The sequence below is a fragment of the Myotis lucifugus genome, unplaced genomic scaffold, assembly GCF_000147115.1.
Source record: "Myotis lucifugus unplaced genomic scaffold, Myoluc2.0 scaffold_55, whole genome shotgun sequence".
Classification (NCBI taxonomy): Eukaryota; Metazoa; Chordata; class Mammalia; order Chiroptera; family Vespertilionidae; genus Myotis; species Myotis lucifugus.
In genome coordinates, this window is record NW_005871103.1 from 5,481,916 (window position 1) to 5,502,238 (window position 20,323).

Here is a 20,323-nt window from a genome sequence, read left to right on the forward strand (position 1 = left end):
GATGGCCGTGTAATACTAAAACTGCTTTTGACTCAGTGGACTAAGCTTTGGAATCAGGAAGAAAAGGCAGTTGGAGGAGAGGGCAACCTGGTATTTTCTATACTTAAGAGTGAAACCAAAACGGGAAAAAAGATATAATCAGAGCCCTCCACCATTCTAATTCAGCACAGCATGTAATTCTCAGTTCAAAAAAATGTTTTAAGAGAAAGCATTTTAAGATAATATCTCCACGAGCCATTTCTGTGAAAAGCTAGTGAAGCTTTGACTTCCCCCTGAGAAAATGCTGTGCAATTGGGCAGGTGCTGAGAGCCTGTGGCTGGGGAGGCTGATTGGTCCTTGTGAGTGTGAATGAGCTGAAGCCTGAATAGTGAGTGAGGCTGACCTAGAGTCATGGTGATGCAGATTTGCCACCTACTGAAGCCCTGGGGAACCAGCCATGGCCGGGATCTGGACACTTGTTAACATACCTCACTGCTTTTGACAACTGACATTGCCATTACAATCCTGAGAAACTGGAGTCTGCTCAGGGTCAGTCATTGATGAGGCTGTAAATGACCTCCATTTGGGACCAAATCTGAGGAACACAAAGCAGAGAACATTAGTTCTTGATTCGTGCTTTGTCCCCCTGGAAACTGTAAAAAGGGACTTGTAGCCACATCTGAGTTATGCCTTCTGTGTTCTGTTTCTGAGACATATTCTTGCTGCTTTGGTGGAGTGGCTGGGCAGGGTGCTTGGTATTGACATTCAAATGAACGTACCTATCAGACACCTCTCTGGGCTACAGAATTTCTTTATCTGATATTGCCACAATAAGCAGCTCCATGTGTTTGTCAGTATCACTCTGGTCTTTCATATGCTGACTGTTGAATGAAAGGAGCAGACAACTAAGACTCCTCTTTGAAAAGAAGTCCATTATCAGTGGCTTTGAAGCTAAAAAGAGTACTTTCTACTTGGATAAAGCATCACAATAGGTGGAAGGAAGCAAAGACAGCCTTATAAATTTCCCTGTGAACAAGCAGGCTTTTTGTTGTCTTTATTAAAAATATGCCTCCGCGCAGGTGGTCCTGTGCCCAGGGATAGCTCCCAGAGAATCTGCTTGAAAGTTATCACTGGGAACTTCTCATGTCCCTACAACATCTTAGGCTGTTTGAGAAATATGAAAGGAGATCACATTGCTATGCCCAGTGCTTGGTGTGTTGAACTAATTTATTCTCAACTTTTAAAACTTAAAACTTTGGCAATTATATCAACACAGATAAGTAAGCTAGTTGCCATCAACACATGCATTCTCCTTGTTCTCTGTACATCCCTGTACCTCCCAGAGAGGGCTGTGACCCAGATTCCATATGCATTCAAGACTTACATTAGATAAGAATGACATATACGTATCATTAGAGCATACTAATTAAAGCAGGAAGTGATCAAAGTAATGATGCTCCCTAGTGTCTCAAAGTAAAATATTCTCTGATATAGTCTATTTTTAATGACCTGGTATGCTATGTATGTTTAAAATATTATTTTGTTGTGAACTTGTGTTTTCATTATTGTCAACCAGCTTACTTATCTGTATTAATATAATTGCCAAAGTTTTAAGGTAGGACCTTCTTGTAGATCAGCGATTTTTAACCTCTGTACTGCAAGAATTTTTAAAACATGCAATACCTGACTATTTGGTCAGGGGCAATGACCTCTTTTTCCTTAGATTGTCAAATTAAAAAAAAATGACCACTAACACAACAACAGCTGTCTTGTGTGAATGTATAAAATTATACCTATTTGTTTTTGTCAGATGAGCAAAGAATATATTTTTTGGTGTGCTGCAGATTTTTAGTAATTGCTTTATGTGTGCCATGAGAGGAAAAAGGTGGAAAATGGATGTTCTAGAATGAATCAGGATGTTCTAGATGAATAAGGAAGGAGACCAGTGAGACCTACCAAGGGCTGTGGGCTTTGATTGCATACATATCCGGGGTGCATCCATGCATTCTTGCATTCATTCAGCACTTTGACTGCATGCTTTCTACTTGCTAACCTCTTTACTAGGTGCTGGGGATACATTTGTTACTAGGACACAGATGGTTCCTGACCTCAAGGAGCCCCCTTCCTTTGATTATGGTCAAAGCCATTTTTGTATGTCCTCTTTTGCATGCTCAGTAGTGGCAGAGTGGATGATGTGTTCACAGCTGCTTATGCATACATATGCTCTTATCTAGTCTTGCAAACTTTTAGATATTCTTGATTAATAAGGATAACGGAAGAAAATGTCTCCTTATTACTTCTATAGTTTTTCTCACATTTGTGTCTTGTTTGTCAGCTAAATTTGGATTATAAATTCAATGCCTAGAACTATGTCTAATGCTTTAGTGCTCTGCCTGGTATACTGTTGACGCTTTCAGAATGCTTGTTCCCCTCCCTCATCTCCCCTATGTCCCCCTAAGCAATAATAAGTCTGAACTAGATGGTTCCAGTATCTACACTGTGAATCAGCAATTCTCTCAAATATCAGCGGGTCTTGTATTTTGGGCCCTGTTGTGAAAATTGGCAAACTAAGCCAGCTATCGTTAGCTACAATAATATATAGAAAGCAGAATCTCCTTACATTAAGTTTATTAATTTCTAATAGCTTTTAGCCCCAGAGGAAGCCAAGAAGTGGCAAATTCCTCTGCGCTCACCTGGTTGGGAAGAGAAGAAGCCTGCCCTTTCTGTTAACAGAAGGTGTAAGGGGCTCTTGAGAGATGATCAGGGTTTGAACATAGATGAGCATTGAAAAGAGTTTCCAAACAAAAGCTGGGAAGAGAAACGGGAAGATGCTTTCCCATCTACTCATGTTCCCAGTAGCAAAAGCAGACATACCATTTTTGTTGGGTTGGTCATCTTTGTTGTGGTCACTGTTATCTCAGTCATCATAGTTGTTGTTTCTTAAGTATAGAAATCCTATCAAATAGGTGCCTCTATTCAAATGTATGGATGACCAAACCAGTTAGAGTGTTTAGATAACTGGTCCGAAGCCACAGAGCTGATAAGTGATGTAGGACTCCCATCCAGGGGTGGCTTTCTCTAAAGTGCTCTTGGCAACTCTATTCTGCCATCTCTCTCTCTCTCTTTCTATTCTTTTCTGTGCTCTTTCTTGTACAAACAGTTGTTAAAGGCCTTTAACCTCATAGATGGTGATGAGTTAAATATTCAGGTTGCCTTTGATCTGTGAGTGAACATTACCACTTTCTTTTTAAAATTTTTATTAACTTTATTGGGGTGACAATGGTTAGTAAAATTATATAGGTTCCAGGTGTACAATTCTTTAACATTGCCATTTTCTGGAGTTTTTTCAGATGAATTTTCTAAAAGTGAAGTCCAGGACTTGCAATGACTGCTCAATGGTGTGACTGATTGGAGGCCGCTCTTGTTACTCACATCCACACACAGTGCCTACCTTCCTGGTAGAGGTGGACCATAAACTCTCCTTGGATGATTATAGGGCCTCACACACATGAGCCAGGACTCACCATTTGAAAATGAGGTTGCTCTTCATGCTGCAGCAAAATTTATTGAAGTGTCTAATAAAATTCTTAAAAGAATTCCTGGCTATCTATTTATTTTCCTTTCTGCTTCTAGAAAGGCTTTGAGGTAGTTACTAGTATGTTGTACTTATCACTGAGAGCTAAACATTCAAAGGCAAAGTATTTTTACGAAAGAGAGCAGTGAAGAGTTTGATACTGGTACTGGAATTGGTTTTTCTCAGCACCAGTAATGGTGATTTAGAGTCTGGAATTAGATAGTTCTTGCTGTGTGACCTTGGACAAGGCTAATGGCTCTGGGCCTCAATTTCTTGATTTGTAAAAAAGGGGGGTTGGTAGTAAAAGTACCTCCTCACTGTGTGGGTCACCTGAGATAGTTCTTGTAAAGCACTCAGGACAGTGTCTGGTTCCCAGGAAGTGCTAAATAAATGTGACGATGAGTAGTGGTGGTAAAAGGAGTAAGGTAACACACTGCTTCATTTCTCCAAAGAAAGTCTTCCTTGGAAGCTAAATATATGAGTCTGATGAATTGTTTTGGTTGGGTGAGTACAGAGCCTGCCACAGAACACAGCTGCTAAAATACATCCATACAGATAGTTCAGAGATGATGACCGCTGCTTTAAAATGAGGGAAAGCAAGTGACAGCAGGCAGTGGTCGGGTAGAGAAAGCCCCGTGGGCAAGACACTGGCCGATTTGGGTTTAATTAGGGTCTGCTGCTTTCAGCTCACGTAATCTTAGGCAACTATCTTAAACTTTCCCAGCCTCAGTTTTCTCCTCTGTGAAACGATGACAGCAATAACCACCCACCAGGGCTGTTTTGAGAAATGTGTGTGATAATGTGTTGTGAATGGACTTTGAAGAGTCCCTGCCTACAAATGTTGCTTTTTGTTGAGGAGATTACACGAGGATGAAAACAAGTTTGATGTAGAGTTGCAAATGGAACGTTATTTATGGGCCAGGCTAGAGCCCTAGGCTGCAGTAACTTTATTTTCAAGATGCAACTCACCCAGCTGATCTCATTTAGTTGGAAATTCTATAACAGCAACATAACACTTTGAAGTCCAATGGTTAATTTTCTTTGGAGGCTTTTCTTCTTCTGGTTATCAGACGCTGTGCCTGTGTTCTTTAAACCTGGCAGTGAGGGGGGCATCCTGTGTGACGATGGATTACCTAAGTAGCAGCTGGATGGGAGCTGATGAAGGTCGGCCGCAGAGCCAGTCTACATTAGCCGAGTTAGAAGGATGTGCTGACTTCCATTTCAAGCCACGGGGCCCAGCAGCAAACTGCAGGGAAGCTATGGCAGCTGTGGTGTGACCTGTTGTGCTACCGTCATTCTTGTCAGCGTCACCATCATCACCATTAGGCCTTTATGAAGTGCCAGCATGTGGAGCTCCCCCAGGTGCCACTGCAGGCAGATAGGTAGCTGTGTGCTTTAAATAAGAGCTTTGTGCGGGGGCTGTGAGCTCAGGGGGCCCAGCTGTGATCCAAGGCAGGCCTGCAAGTGTGGCGGCACGAGTGGCGAGAGGATAGTTGGTGGTTAGAGTAGGTTTTTGTCTGTGGTGCCATCTTAGCCCATGGCCCATTTCTCTGAGCACTGCCCCCAACTCTCACTTTCTGGGGGTAGGCCCCAGCAGTCATGTTTGTAAGGTGTAATTTGGCTCTATGGCCATGCCCGAGTGGACCAAGGATGTACAGTTGACTGAAGTTGGGCCAGTCAGATGACCTTCCCAGAACTTGGACTTGGGACTAAGACACTATAGGTAGACTGGGTAAACAGGTAAACTTGGGAGTTGTGGAAAGTCACGTCTTAGTTTTATTTGCTAATCCTCCTATGGGATAGTTCCTATTCTTATTTCCATTTTGTAGAAGAGGAAATAGAGTCACAGAGAGGTAAAGTAATTCACCCAAAGCCATCTAGTTGGGTAGTGACAGAGCCAGGCATGAACCCAAGTATCATGAACTCATGTCTCTGTCCAATACACAACTGTCTTTCAGAGAAAGAGGAAGGAAAACAACAGGCTTATGGAGAAATGCAGGTTAAATGACTGTGAGGTTGCAGGGGGAGGGAGGAGGGGAAGAATAAGACTGATTGATTAAGAGAGCAGGTGCCTTGTTTCTGTAGCTTTCTGACTCCAGGGTCCAGACCTTAGTGACTGCACTTCCTACTGTTGGACTTTGAGAAGTATCTCTGTGTCCTTATAAATTTTGTGCACAAAATAGTTTCAATGAATGTTCATTAATTATTATAAAAATGTTGAGGAACCTAACACACCATCACAACTTGTTTAAAAAGACTGGGTCATCCATTAGCCTTTGTAGTTCCAGGTATCTCCACGTTATCTGTAGGTAGCCTCTAGGCTGGTGGAGGAGAAACGCAAGTAAACCAATGATGGCAGCATAGTGTGACAAGCTCTCTGAGAGGTAAGCATAAGTTGCTATAGAGACAGAGGTATAAAAAAAATGAATGGGGTAGGTGTGGGGAATCAGAGATGATGGTTTCTCAGAGAGGGGCTATTTGAGCAGTTTTTGGAAAATAAGTAGGATTTTGCTATATGAGGAATGGATGGGAGGAAGGGTGTTCCAGATAGTGAGAATGGTGTGTGGAAAAAAAAGAAAACCTATGATCTATTTTGGAAAGGATGGACAATTAAGTGTGATGGAGAAGAGGCAGGAAATGGGATAGATTATGCAGCTGGAATTCTTGGGTGGACCAGACCATATGCTAAGCTGTGGAGTTTGAACCTTATTCTATAAACTTAGCAGTTCATTTACTACCAGGCTCCTTCTCCTTCTCCAACTTGAAAACATTTAGATTTTCAAATGGGAAAGATCGCATTCTGACAATGTTAAAGATAGTTTAGAAAAAAATACCAAATGCAGAATCCCAACACCCAGCACTATTGTTTTAATTTTTGCACATTATCTTCTAGTTGTTCTCAAACATGCCTATTTTTGTACATGTTGGCAATCCATGCACATATCATTTTCACTCCCCAATAGGTCAAAAAGGTTTTCTATGTTTCTGTGTTGTCCTCTCCTAATTATTGTAACTTCACGATAAGGACACAGCTTTCTGAGGTGCCACACTGCTCCAGCCAGTCGCATTAAGTTCTGGTCAAGCAGAGACGCTTGACCTGAAGATCCTGCTTTTGAGTAACTGTGGATCTGGTGTGATACTTCTGCTGAAGATTTAACCACACTCATTTAAAGCATGTGGCTTTACTATCATTTTATGAGAAATGTATTCAGTTCTTTAAAGATTAATTGAGGAATTTTTTCCTGGCCCCGCCCCCATTATAAATGCTCTATGCCTAGAAATAGCCATATCTTCATGTGCTTCTTGTATGTCCATGCACTAGTACTTACCTAGTGTCTTTTTCATATCTTATGCTCCAAATACCCTGGAAGCCATTTGATGTTTAACCATAAACAGGCTCTGAATCAAGCTCGTGAGCCGGGTTAATTTGATTATGAAACATTATCTTGATTGTGGCAAGTGTCCAGTTGTCGTCTTTTTAATGATGCAGGCCTCCACAGCCTAAACTAATTACAAACCAGCTCCAGTCCACAGAGGGTTGCATTGCCTAACCAGCCTCCTCAAGCCAGCCCCGAGTGTGTTGGTGATGTGATCACATTTGCTTTTCCTTCCTCTGGCCTGTGGATATTGTCAATGTCATTCTCTTTCCCTTCCTGCTCTTGTGTTAAAGAAAATAGGGGTGATTGGCCAAAATTGTTCCTTAAATTAAATTTTGGCTCCTACCTCCAGCAGGATCATGAGTCTTCAAATGAAAAATGCAGATAATTGTGCAATCAGATTTACATTTTGGTCTGTAATGAGTTTAGCTTATCATGTTTTAGTTTCTCCCCTTTATGAGGCTTTGTTGACTTAATTTAGCTCTGTGGTTTGGGTGGTATTTTGTTGTTGGTTTTTGCTCGTCTTCATATCCAAAAGACCTTATTTTTTTCATTTCCAGTCTTATTGGTATAAATAAAAAACTTAAAGAAGTATGTTCATTAAAGAGTTTAGAAGTGCTCCATTATCCATGTAATGAAGAAATGGTAAGGAAGCTAAGAAAACCTTATTCTTTGAAAATCCTCATATCTGATTTAAGTGTGTGTGTGTGTGTGTGTGTGTGTGTGTGTATGCATGTTTAGACACAAGTCTGGAAGTCTGGAAGTCTGAATTATTGACACATACTCAAAATGGAGAAGATTGTTACCCCATAATGATGCAGGCATTCTCAGGGTCTGAGGACCTGCGGGCCTGAAACCCACTGTGGGTTCTTGGCTTCGTGCAGGAAAGAATGCAAAGATGAGCCAGCACAGAGTCTAAAGTGAAAGTGAGTTTATTAGTGAAGCAGTGAGACAGAATGGGCTACTCCACAGACAGAGCAGCACCTTTTTAGTGGAATTTTCTGTCTTTATTGAAGTTAATTTAATTGGGGGTAGGGTATTCAATGAGGGGGAGGAATTTAGGATCTTCCCAGGAGTGAGGTGGAGATTTCTCAGGGGAGCTCTGTTGCCTGTTTTGTGTCATTATATGGTCTTTCCCATCATGGCGTAGGGTGTTTTGGGGTGTGTAGTTTAGCATGCTAATGTATTACAATGAGACTAGAGGTTATGGTAGGTGAAATTAGTCACCTTGTTGGATCAAGCTGGTCTGCTGGTTTTAAGCCATAAATCTGTTGGGGGTTGGTCTTACTATCTCCTTTGACAGCTCCTGGAGCTTTTATTAATTGCAGTTGTTCAGCCACTTACCTATGTCAATAGTCCTTATACATTTAAAAAACTCTTTTAGCTTCAGTTTTCTCCCTTTAAAATAGGGACAATAATAGTTCTTACTATATACAGTTGCAGAGATAATTTATTTCTTTATGTTGCAAAGTGCCTGGCACATAATAAATGCTCAATAAATATCTACAGGTAATATCATGGCTCTTGTCCTGCAGGAATGCAAAGATTTCTTTATGCTCTTAACTTCACACTATTAATAAATCCTAAGTTAGTATCTTTATAAAGAGGCCAAAAGCATTGTGAGAAAGCTAAAACCTTCAAAAAATTTTCAAGCCGTTTTTCTCCTAGCCTTCCTTCCCTTCTTACTCAGCCTAGGCTGAATGCTTAGTCATTTCCACCTAAGTTCTCACCAATACCACCTTTGTGGCAGATTCCCCTGGTGGCCACAGTCCCTGTCTCTGATTTCAGTTGCCACTGTGGTGACAAGATTTGTCATTTTCTAACTCTAGCACCTATTCCTTATCTCCTTTCTTCCCTAGGACCATCTCTCAGGCTGGAACCTGCTTGGCCTGGGCCTCAGAGGAGCCTGGAAGAGTGGGGGAATAAATGTCCTCAGGGGCCTCATCACCCACTGGGCATTGGGACATGTGAATAAATGCTCCCGCCTTCCATTCTTCAGGTGCATAATTCTGGATGTGTTCTGTACACTTCTTAGGGGGTCCTGGCCAATCAAGCCCCTTGCTTTCAGTGGCAAACTTGATAATGTACCCTTCTATTGGATTTTACTCCCTTCCTGTCTTGCTCTGTATTCCCTTATCCCTGCTTCCTGGAACCACCTCTCAAATAAACTCATGCCCTTAAGCCTTTGTCTCAGGCTCTGCCTTCAAGGGAACCCAATCCATGACTGCCCTGGAATCTCCTGCCTCCTGATGTTTTTAGGCCCTGCCAATGTCACCTTTAGCCCTATATTATTTCTGTTTCCCTTCTAGCTTGGAGGAAAGAGATATGCCATGGATTTTCATGGCCCAACTCTTCTTTGATCTTGAGCTTATCTCCTCTTTAATCCTCTGGGCCCTTAGACTGTCAAAACTTGTTTACTTCTACTCCCTCCAATGTAGAGCTCTTGGTTCATAGTCGGAGCTCAACAACTACTTATTAAATGAGTGAAAAAATGAATTATTCCCTTTCTCCTGCATGTTTTTAGTCTCCCTCTGTCCACACTCGCTGTTCTCATCATTGGTTGTTCTTTTAGACTTTATTTCTGAAAGTCCAGAAATCTTTTGCTGCATCATGGCCTGAATCAAAGAGCCCACCTCTTTTTTAGGTCTACCAGCCAACTCACCCCTTGGCAATATTGGAGCTTGCTGGACACTTCCTCTTTTTTGAACTCTGCCTCTCTTGGTCTGTTGAAATCTAATTTTCCTGGCTCTTTGAACTCTCACACTTTTCCTTCCTAGGTTTTTGTTGGCTTGTTAGCTGATGCTACACTTGGCTTCTCCTGAGCTCTTTCTTTAATTCTTTCTCTCTCTCTCTTTTTGGAGTTTTATGTTTAGTCTGAGTAAAGCAGATGATTCCTAAATCTGTAATTTCCAGATTGACTCTCCTGAGTTCAAAGCTTTGGGAAATCTCCACCTGGAATTCTTGCAGATATATAAGCTGGAATACATTTCCTTCTCCTTATTTTCACCTCTTCCTCTTTTCCATGCCCTGGCTTAGTCGATAGGCTCACCATCTACCTGGTATTGCAGTATAAAAGCCTTTCTGGGTCTTTAACTGCCTTCCATTGTTTTCAAGAAATAATTTTTGAGTTTCTGTTTTGAGCCAAACACTGTGCAGGGTCCTGCGGATACATGAACAACCATGACCCTCTAGAGGCTCATAGTCTGGTAGCAGATAAATATATTAATCTGATTTCTCTCACAAATATAGTTTTACAAACTAAGGTAAGTGTGGTGGAAGTGAAAAGGAAAATGGCAGGGGCGGGGGGGGGGGGGGCGGGGGGGCGGTGGCTTGCAACCTAGTTCAGTATCTGGTTAAAACTGTAGTCTTACTTCCCCACTCTGACTGACTTGGGCGGAGCTGCAGAGCCTAACCCCAGGGCCCCACCACAGCTGATTTGGGGCGGAGCTGCAGAGCATGCCCCCAAGGCCCCACCAAGACTGACCTGGGCAGAGCTGTGCGGACTCTCAGGGGCCGCCACAGGAGGAGATATATAGGTTAGGGCCTCCCCACGAGTTCAGTTCAGGCTTTGGAGCCGGAATTCCCCTGGACTAGCAGATCTGCGAAATAAAGGTTAAACTTTCCTCCTTCAGAGTGCGGGCTGATCGTTCTCCCGTGCATTCTGCCACAACAGAAGAAAAGTCCAATGTTTTTTGAGAGCATGTCACAAAAAGGCCTAATTTATTCCTGAAGTTTGCACAGCTTCCTTTAGGAAGAGTAGCATTTGCTCTGAGATCTAAAGGATGAGTAGGAATTAATTAAGAGAGAGAAACTCTTCCCTCTTTATCACTATGCACTGCAGTCACCAAGTCCCTTCGATTGTGCCTGTGAAATGCCTCAGTTATTCTATTTTCTGTTCTCAACCTGGTCTATTGCCATTCCATCTCCACACCTTCTTCCCATGCATTAGTTTTTGTGTTGCTGCCAAAGTGCTTTTACCAAACACAAATCTGACCACAGATTTACTTCAAGCTAAAAACCAGGGTAAAACCGCAACCATCTGGCATGGCAGTCAAAGACTTTCCAAATCTGGCCTTTGTTTCATCTCCTGCCACTTCTTAGCACATGGCCACTATGGGCTGTGCACATGGCCACTATGGGCTGTGCAGTTTTCTGAAGACACCATGTCTGTGAGGCTTTCCCGCCTCAGCTCATTCCTTTGTCAGCTTTGAGTTCCTCTATCCTTTGCACCTGGTCAGCTCCTACTGATACCATTGGGTCCTACATATATGTCACATCCTGCATGAGACTTTCCTTGGCCCTTTACATGTGTTCCCATATTAAAAAAATGTTAACATCAGAATTCTATGTGATTTATTGATTCTTTTCAAGCAAGGTGAACCTGGTAGGGAATCTGCATGGAATCATTTTATTTTTGTTGCTGTATATTATCATTGGGAGAGAGGGCATAGACTTAAGGCAGTACTGCAGTCAGAAGTAAATGTTTCTTCCAAAATTATCTACCAGGCCTAGCATCTGGCCCCTGGAGCAGAAGCTGACTAAATTTTACTCCAGTCCCCATTTTGTAGAAATACTTACATATATACACAGATAATTAGAATATATATGTTGTAAATATGTCCCAATACACATGTACCAATACACATACCCAAATTAAAACTGTCTTCTAGAAACATGGCTGGAGGCTACCCCTTGTCTCTTACCACTCTTTGGGCTTGCGGTTTGAAGTAGTGATTCCAGGTAGGTAGGTCATTTCAAGGTCTAGACTTGGTGAGAAGTATTAGGAAGCCTGACTGCTGATCTAAGCCTTAGTTTTCTTTTTAATTTTATTTTTACTTTTAATTTATCTTTATTGTTGAAAATATTACAGATTTAATACTTTTTTCCCCACAGCCTCCTCCACCCCACACCCACACCCCCCTCCCCCCAGGTCTTCACCACACTATTATCTGTGTCCATGGGCTATGCATATATGCATATAAGTTCTCCCTCCCCTTACCCCAGTCTTGCCTCTGAGATTCGACAATCTGTTCCATGCCTCTGTGTATTTGTATTTGCACATTTCTCTCATGGAGCTATGAACCTAGAGCATGTGTGCCTCTGGGATCAAGACTGTGCTGTGCTCATCTCTCCCTTCCCAGGTGTTCAGTAAATATTTGTGATTTAATTGTCCAGGTGTGAATAGAGTAAGGGAGGCAAAGACATTAGGGGACGGGAGGACAGCTGAAAAAGCCAGAACTTTTCTAATTATACTAGAGGCCCGGTGCATGAAATTCGAGCACTTGTGGGGGGCGAGGGGGAGTCCCTCAGCCCAGCCTGTGCCCTCTCACAGTCTGGGAGCCCTGCAATTGATCGCCCCAAAGAGGTAGGCCCTGCCCACCTTCCGCAGCTCTGCAGGTCGGTGGCCTGAGCCTCCTTCTTTGGGGCAGTCCTGGAGCCCAACCCTCCCTCCCCGCATTGATTACCCCGCCGACCCATGGCCTGGGCCTCGGGCCTCCCTCTGTGGGGCAATCATGGGGTGATGGCTGGGCCCCTGACCAATTGCATTGCACCTGCATTGGCTGGTCTGGCACCAGTGGGAGTCATAGCATGGTCTTCTGGACGGTCGTTCCACTGTTTGGCCATTTGGTCGATTTGCATATTACACTTTTATTATTATAGATGAACTGATGATCCCAAGCAGGGCTTGACCAAGACATACATGTAGGACCCAGCCAGAGTGGCTTAGTTAGTTGTGCATCGTCCTGTGCACCAAAAAGTTGCCAGTTGGACTCACTGGTCAGGGCGTATACCTTGGTTGTGGGTTTGATCCCTGGTCAGAGCACATATGGAAGGTAACGGATTGATGTTTCTCTCACATCAATATTCCTCTCTCTCTCCTCTCCCTCCTTCCCTCCCTCCTTCCCTCCCTTCCCCTTTCTCTAAGAATCAATGGAAAAAATATCCTTGGGTGAGGATTAACAACAACAACAACAAATAGTGAAAGGGTCAGGGGGAACTTAACATTTGTCCTTTCCCAGTCTTACTGTTTTTTATTTTCCCTGATTTCTTGAACAATGATAATGGGAAGTGACTAATGATCAAATAATTTCTTCCATGTTTGCCTTGTTTGGAGGTGTGCTGTAAATTCAGAGCTGCTGACTCTTTGGGGAAATGGTAAGAAAGCAGCATGGGGAATTTTATATGAAAGCTCTTAGATCTTCATGGAGGAAGTGCAGCACTGAGCAGCAGGACTCGTGAGTAACACGACACATGGAGTTATAGGAAGTGGCGGAAACAGAGGTTCTTTTTTGCAGAGGAAGAAGCTATCCTTGGACATACTTTGCTAGAAATAATATCTCCCTTCTCTGATTTCCTGTAGCATTTCTTTATATCTTTCTTATGGCTTGCATTGCTTCTTATACTATACTGTGGTTATTTTTATAGTTAGCATCTTTCTTTCTAGACTGTGGTTTTTTTGAGGAAAGGAATATTGTCTCATGTGCTTTGACAACTCCATGGCACCTTGCATAGAGCCCAAATGCAGGAATTAAAAAAATATTCATGTTTCTGGAGTTTCCAGATACTCTCTCATTTATGCAATACTGTTTCATTTGAATATTTTACAGTAAGCATGATTTACCATGCAATCAGGGGAAAAAAGATATAAAAATTTTCTGAATGATTAAATGGATAAGTGAATGATTAAGAATTCAAGGCTGCTAAGGAAATTTGGAAGCAAGATATCATTTACTGAATATCTAAAGCACTGGTTTTCCAAGAAGTATAACATTTTTATGCTTATTATCCTAATTACTTTTGCAGTATTTTGATGAAATGGAGGGGCATAGGTGTATAGAGTAGCTGAGATAGCCAAAGTGCAAGCCTTTCCCTTCTTGATTCTATACAGTTTCTCTAAGCTTCAAAGATCTTGCTTTGGATTTGTTTTTTGTCCAGATATTCACAAAGTTTTAAGGGAGCAGAGAGATTATTATCCATATTTATCTCTGTGGTATGAAAAAATGAAGTCATCATTTCTCTTGGGCTCCAGAGCAGAGTCAGTTCACTGAGGGAATCTGGTTCGTTCATTCCTGAGCTCAAACATGCTCTGAAGTTCTCATCCACTTGAGGTCCTTCATCTCTATGTAGTCCATCACCAAGGAGTCACACATGGAACCAGAACAAAAACCATGCTGGAAAAGAACATGCTGGTGTTTGTTTTATTTTTAATTGAATTTATTGGGGTGACATTGGTTAACAAAATCACATGGGTTTCAGGCATACAATTCTACAATACTTCATCTGTATATACTAGAGTAGTATTGTGTATTCACCACCCTAAGTCACCACGTATCCCCTCCTTACCGTTTTCTGTCCCACCCCTTCCCTCTGGCAATCACCATACTGTTGTCTGTGCCCTTCTTTACTTTTTTCCCTTTGCTTACTCCCTTCATCCTTCTCACCCAGTCCCAACTGCCTCCCCTCTGACAGCTGTCAGATTTTTCTCTGTATTTATGAGTGTGTCTCAACTTTGTTAGTTTATTTTACTGATTTTATTCCACATATAAATGAAAAATCATATGGTATTTGTCTTTCTCTGACTGATTTATTTCACTTAACATAACGTTCTCCAGGTCCATCCATGCTGTCGCAAAGGGTAAAATTTCCTTCTTTTTTATAGCTGAGTAGCATTCCATTGTGTAGATGTACCACAGCTTTTTTATCCACTCATCTACTGATGGCACTTTGGCTGCTTCCAAATCTTAGCTATTGTAAATAACGCAGCAATGAACATAGGGGTGGATATATTCTTTCAAATTAGTGTTTCGGTTTTCTTTGGATATATTTCCAGAAGTGGAAATGCTGGGACATAGGCAGTTCCATTATTTATTTATTTTTTATATATTTTTTAAAGTTTGGACTTTTTAAAATTCTTTATTGATTAAGGTATTACATATGTCTCCTTTATCCCCTATCCTCCCCCTTCCCCAGCACATGCCCTCGCCCCGCCTTGTGTCTGTGTCATTGGTTATGCTTATATGCATACATAAAAGCCCTTTGGTTGATCTCATTTTTTAAATTTTTTTGAGAAAAATCCATACTGCTTTTCACAGTGGCTGCACCAACTTGCATTCCCACCAACAGTGTATGAGGGTCCCCTTTTCTCCACATCCTCTCTAGCACTTGTTGTTTGTTGATTTATTGATGATATACATTCTGACAGGTGTGATATCTCATTGTCATTTTAGTTTGCATCTCTCTGATGATTCAGGTCCTTTGTCCATTTCTTTATTGGGTTATTTGTTTTTTTGGTGTTGAGTTTTGTAAGTTCTTTATAAATTTTGGATATTAAGCCCTTGTCAGATGTATCAGCAAATATGTTCTCCCATTCAATGGGATGCCACAAGTTACCCTGTAATTTTTTCATTGTCAACAACTAGAATGATTTCAATATTGGCAGCCTCTTATTCAAGAATCATGTGGTTTGAATGTTTACCTGTGTGCCTGTGTCTTAGACTAGGACTGCCATGGTATAGATGAACACACAGAACACTCTAGAAAATATTAAGGAGGCAGATGCTTTCAAAGATCAATACTTTGATTGTAGAGTGTCATCATCTTATGTGGAGCAACATACACAATTCAGTAATGTCTCACTTGACCTCCTTGGAATTTTTGCAGGTCACAGTTTTTGGAGCTCGGCATTTTTCCTAGGTAAGAACAGATTTCAGGTAGGAAGCATGTATGCAGTAAACTTCTTGAATGACTTTCAGATTGAGCATTGGAGAGGAAGAAAAAGAGGTAGTAGATAACCTTGAATCTCCCAGAAATACATTGGCAATTAAAAATCAACTTGTTTTTCCATAAGGTGTTTTCCTTTTGAGAGCCCACAGTTTCTTATTCTTTTCAATCTTAAAACATCAGTTAAAATCCCCGTAGCGCAGGGTTTGAAATCAACAAACTAAAGAGGTCTCAAATGATGGCTGCTTGCTGATTGGGCATCATTAATTTTTTGGCACATAAAGAGAACACCCAACTAGGACAGGCCCATATATGACCCATGGTAATGGGGCAATCTCATGAAGCACATGTAATTGAAAGCACATTTCAGCTTCAGAGAAACTACTGCCTATAAGTAATTGCAGGTTAGATTAAGAAAAATTATGGCCTGGCCCGCATGGCTCAGTGGTTGAGCATCAACCTATGAATCAAGAGGTCATGGTTCAATTCCCTGTCAGGGCACATGCGTGGGTTGCAGGCTTGATCCCCAGTGTGGGGTGTGCAGGAGGCAGTTGATGAATGATTCTCTCTCATCATTGATGTTTCTATCTCTCTCTCCCTCTCCCTTCCTCTCTGAAATCAATAAAAGTATTTTTTTAAAGAAAAAATTAGGGAAGAATGATAACCTTTATTTAATCTCTTCTATATCTACCTAAAATTGTGGTAAATTATGTAATTTAACCCTTCTAACAAATTTAAGAGATACTTTTATCTTTTATTATAACTGAGGAAATAGAAGGTTCGGGATGTTAAGAAATGTGCCCAGTCACATAGCAAGTAATTGGCAGACCAGCATTAGAACTGAAATTATTTCACTTCAAAATTATGTTATTTTTATTATTCCTTGCCCTCACACTGTCCTCTCTATTATGATTATCAAGTAGGTCCTATAAAGTCTTTCTTTTTCAGCTGCAGTTTATTCCTTTTTTTTCTAATTATTATCTATTTTGCTCACAATGTCCTTGCATTAAATACGTTTGTATACTGAGTTTTCTCTTAAAAAATTAAAAATTTCAAGAGTTAATCATATGACCTTTGTTAATCTCAAATTTCAGATATAGCACCTTATCCATAAGAAGTATTCAGTAAATACTTGCATAAGTGAATTTCAAATGCAGTATATGGTCAGTCATACAGCCATGATACTCCATTTTTTACCCATATTTAACATTTACCCATGTTACCGAAGCTGCTTTTAAAATAACCAACCATAGGCATTTAGAATACCTTCTATGTGTAGAGCAAAGTGGGAACTACAAAGAGATATTCTTAAGAAAGCTTACTATTTAATTGTGCTAGACAAAACTGTCAGGGGCTCCATTTTCTATTCATATTTTTATGTAACCCATCCTTTGTCTTCTGTGGTTATCACAAGTATATCTTCCTGATATTTCATTTGCCTATTAATAGGCAAATCAATACACATTTTGCTCTTTAAGAGTTTGAGATGCTTATCTCACCTGTAGATGTCTTTTATATAAAAGATTCCTTCTGGGACATTGTGTCATGACAAACAGTTAAGCAGCAGAACAAAATATGCATGGCCATGGCAGTGTCTAATCTTCTACCCAGCATCCAACCACTCCTTACCCTTGGGCCTCTCACTTGGACTATTGCCATGGCTCCAGACTGGTCTTCCTGCTTTTTCCTTTGCCTCTTTCAGTTGAGTCTCAACACAGAAGCCAGGTGATTTGGATAGGATAACTCCTCGACTCACAACCTTCTCATTTTCATTTGAGAAGAGACCATAGTTATCACTGTGGCCTATGAGGTCCTACATCATTTGTCCCTACCCTAAAGGTTCTCTGACCTCTCTTACTCTCTTGGTCACTCCTTTCCAAACTCTGTGCTGTCCTAACAGCCTTTCACGGGTGCTTTGCTCTCGTGTTCTTTCTTCAGCCCAATATGTTATATTCCCTTGAACTTGTAGGGTAGGGCTTACTCCTCCCCTTCTTGAGATATTTAAGACTCCTCCAAGGTCTATCCTGACCACCCCATTCAAATGCAGCCTCTCTTACTGCCCACCTCTGATTCCCCACTGTTTTTCTCTATAGCTCAGATCACCAGCTAACATGGTATATATTTTACTATTTATTTTGTTTTATTGTTTATCTCCTCCAACTAGAAATGAGACCCAGAAGGCTTGAAGATAAGTACTTTGGTCTGGTTTTTATTTTCTGTCTTGTTTATTGCTGGACCCTAGTGCTTAGAATGGTGTCTGAACAGAGTAGGTGCTTGATAAATATTTGACTGAAGAATGAGTGAAAATGTAACTGTGAGACTCATATATGCCATAGATGCCACCTTCAGCTCTTTGAGTACTATGAACTTTATTGATTTACTCATTCATGCCCTGAAGATATAATGGCCCTCCTGGAGCTTACTGTTTAGTTAGAGAGACTGACATTCAACATAAAGAAATGTCTAATTTGCAGTGCTATAGCTGTGGCCCGGGAGCTCCACAACGGGGGTGCTTGACTTAGTCTGGGAGTGGGAGCTGGGAAGGCTTCCCTGAGAAACCCTGTCTAGCCCTGCTTTGTGAGCTGAGCTGTGAGCAGGGGATAAAGGTAAACTTTTGCACACGTTTCTTAAGCCACTGCGGTTTTCAAACATGGGTGGCATTAGAATCACCTGGCAGGCTAGTTAATACAGACTTTTGGGTCTTGTCCCCAGAATTCTGATCCAGTAGGTCTAGGGAAGGGCCTTGGAATTTGCATTTCAAATGAATTCTCTGATGATGCTGGTGTTCTGGGGGCCACACTGTGAGAACAACTGGATTATAGGGTATGTCTCTATCCAAAATGGGGAAGCTGATTCTGGAATAAGGGCCAGGAAGACTTTTGAGCTTGGACAAAGGGCCATCTGCAAGGAATTTTGCCAATAGTTGTGGTTACCCAAAACCAAAGGGTAGGCATAGAAGGAGCTAAAAATAATAACTTCTTTTAATGCACCCACAGATTTGAAAGTTTGATATAATCACTGCTGATGTTACCTTGTGAGAGGCAAAATACATTTGGCCTGGAATGTTCAAATTTTTGCCCTTCTGGAATCAGACATAACAGGGTTTGAATTTTAGCTCCATCAATTATTCACTGTGGAACTTCAGCAAGTGCATAGCTGCGGTGAACTGGAGTGGGGGCAGCGGTTCAGCCTTCGAGCCTGTCCTGTGGAAGTAGCATCTTTTAAAGGTGGTAAAATGGTGATTGCTAAGACTGATTGGAAATCAGAAGCTAAAACATGAAAACAAGTGGCCACTTCCTTCAGCCACAGCAGCCTTTCCCCCTGGCTCTACCCCCTGAGGGTAAGACTTGGCTTAACGCTGGATTGGTCATTTACTTAATACTCAGAGTGGTAACTGTCTGTCCAGTTAGTTTATCTGTAAAATGGGATCAGTGATAACTACTTCACAGTGTCATGTGGATGGAAGATGATTATGTATGTCGAAGGCCTACTATATTGCTTGAGCCCCTATAAATATTAAGCATTGCTATTATTGTTTTAAAAATACCCTTCAAAGATTATCACTCTTTCCATCCATGTCCCTCTTTCCCCACTCCCCAAAATTCTGATTGCTCCACCATCCTTCCTTTTCACAATCAACTCTGGTCTAAAACAGGGAACATTGGACTGCATAGTTTTAACCTGACCATTTTATTGTTCGTATCTTGAGGAAGAGATAATTGTTTGTCAGAATGATTTTTATAGACTTTTGAAAAAAATTTAAGCCACTACTAGAGTTGTGTGGTTTGATTTTCAGTGTTTTGGGGGCATTTACTTCTGGGTCCTTTCTACCTGCTTGGAAATTTGGAGATTGTCCATTGCATTATTCATGAATTATTTATGGAGGATGATTACATATTTATCAGGAAAATATAATTAGAGTAAACAAGAACCTTTTTTCTTAGTCTTTTCTTTTACTTTGTTTTTGACAAATAATTTTGGAGGCCTATTGTATTCTACATTTTCATGCATTCATGTTGCCTACCATGAGGTAGTTTCAGCTACCTTTTCTTGTAGTAAAAGTATTTTGATTGAATAGGTTAAAATCTCAACTTGTCCATGCATTCAAATGTATTAACTTTTTGCTTCTTGTTCAGTTAAAAAATCCCAATTGTAATGGTACTTCTTAAATGCAAGTGATTTCTTATTTCTGTGTATAAACTAGTCTTCTATGAATCAAAGGTGTTTTTTTCTTCTTTGACAATTCCAAGGGAAAAATCTTTCTTTTGTACTACATTAACCTCATTCTGTATTTATATTAAACAATATTCTTTGGAGAAAGAAAGGTTGGGTATACTTAGTGAATTATGTCCCCTCCTAGAGGCACTGCAGACTGTTAATGCTTAGAGGAACCCAGCGGTTGTAACTGATGAAACATCAGCATGTAGGCTATAAAATAAAAAAGAAGTAATTGGGGACATGTTGGGAGCTGGCAAATGGAAAACATTAGCAGATGTAGAACTGAAAAGAGAAAAGAAAAATTTAAAAAATCACATTTACTAGAAGAGGAACTGCACAGATGGATGATAGAAGTCAACACTTCATTCAGATAGGAAGTGGATTAGGAATTATAGTTCCATTTCTAGTATTTAAAGGGATACTTGAACTCTCATAAATAGTCATATAAAATTGC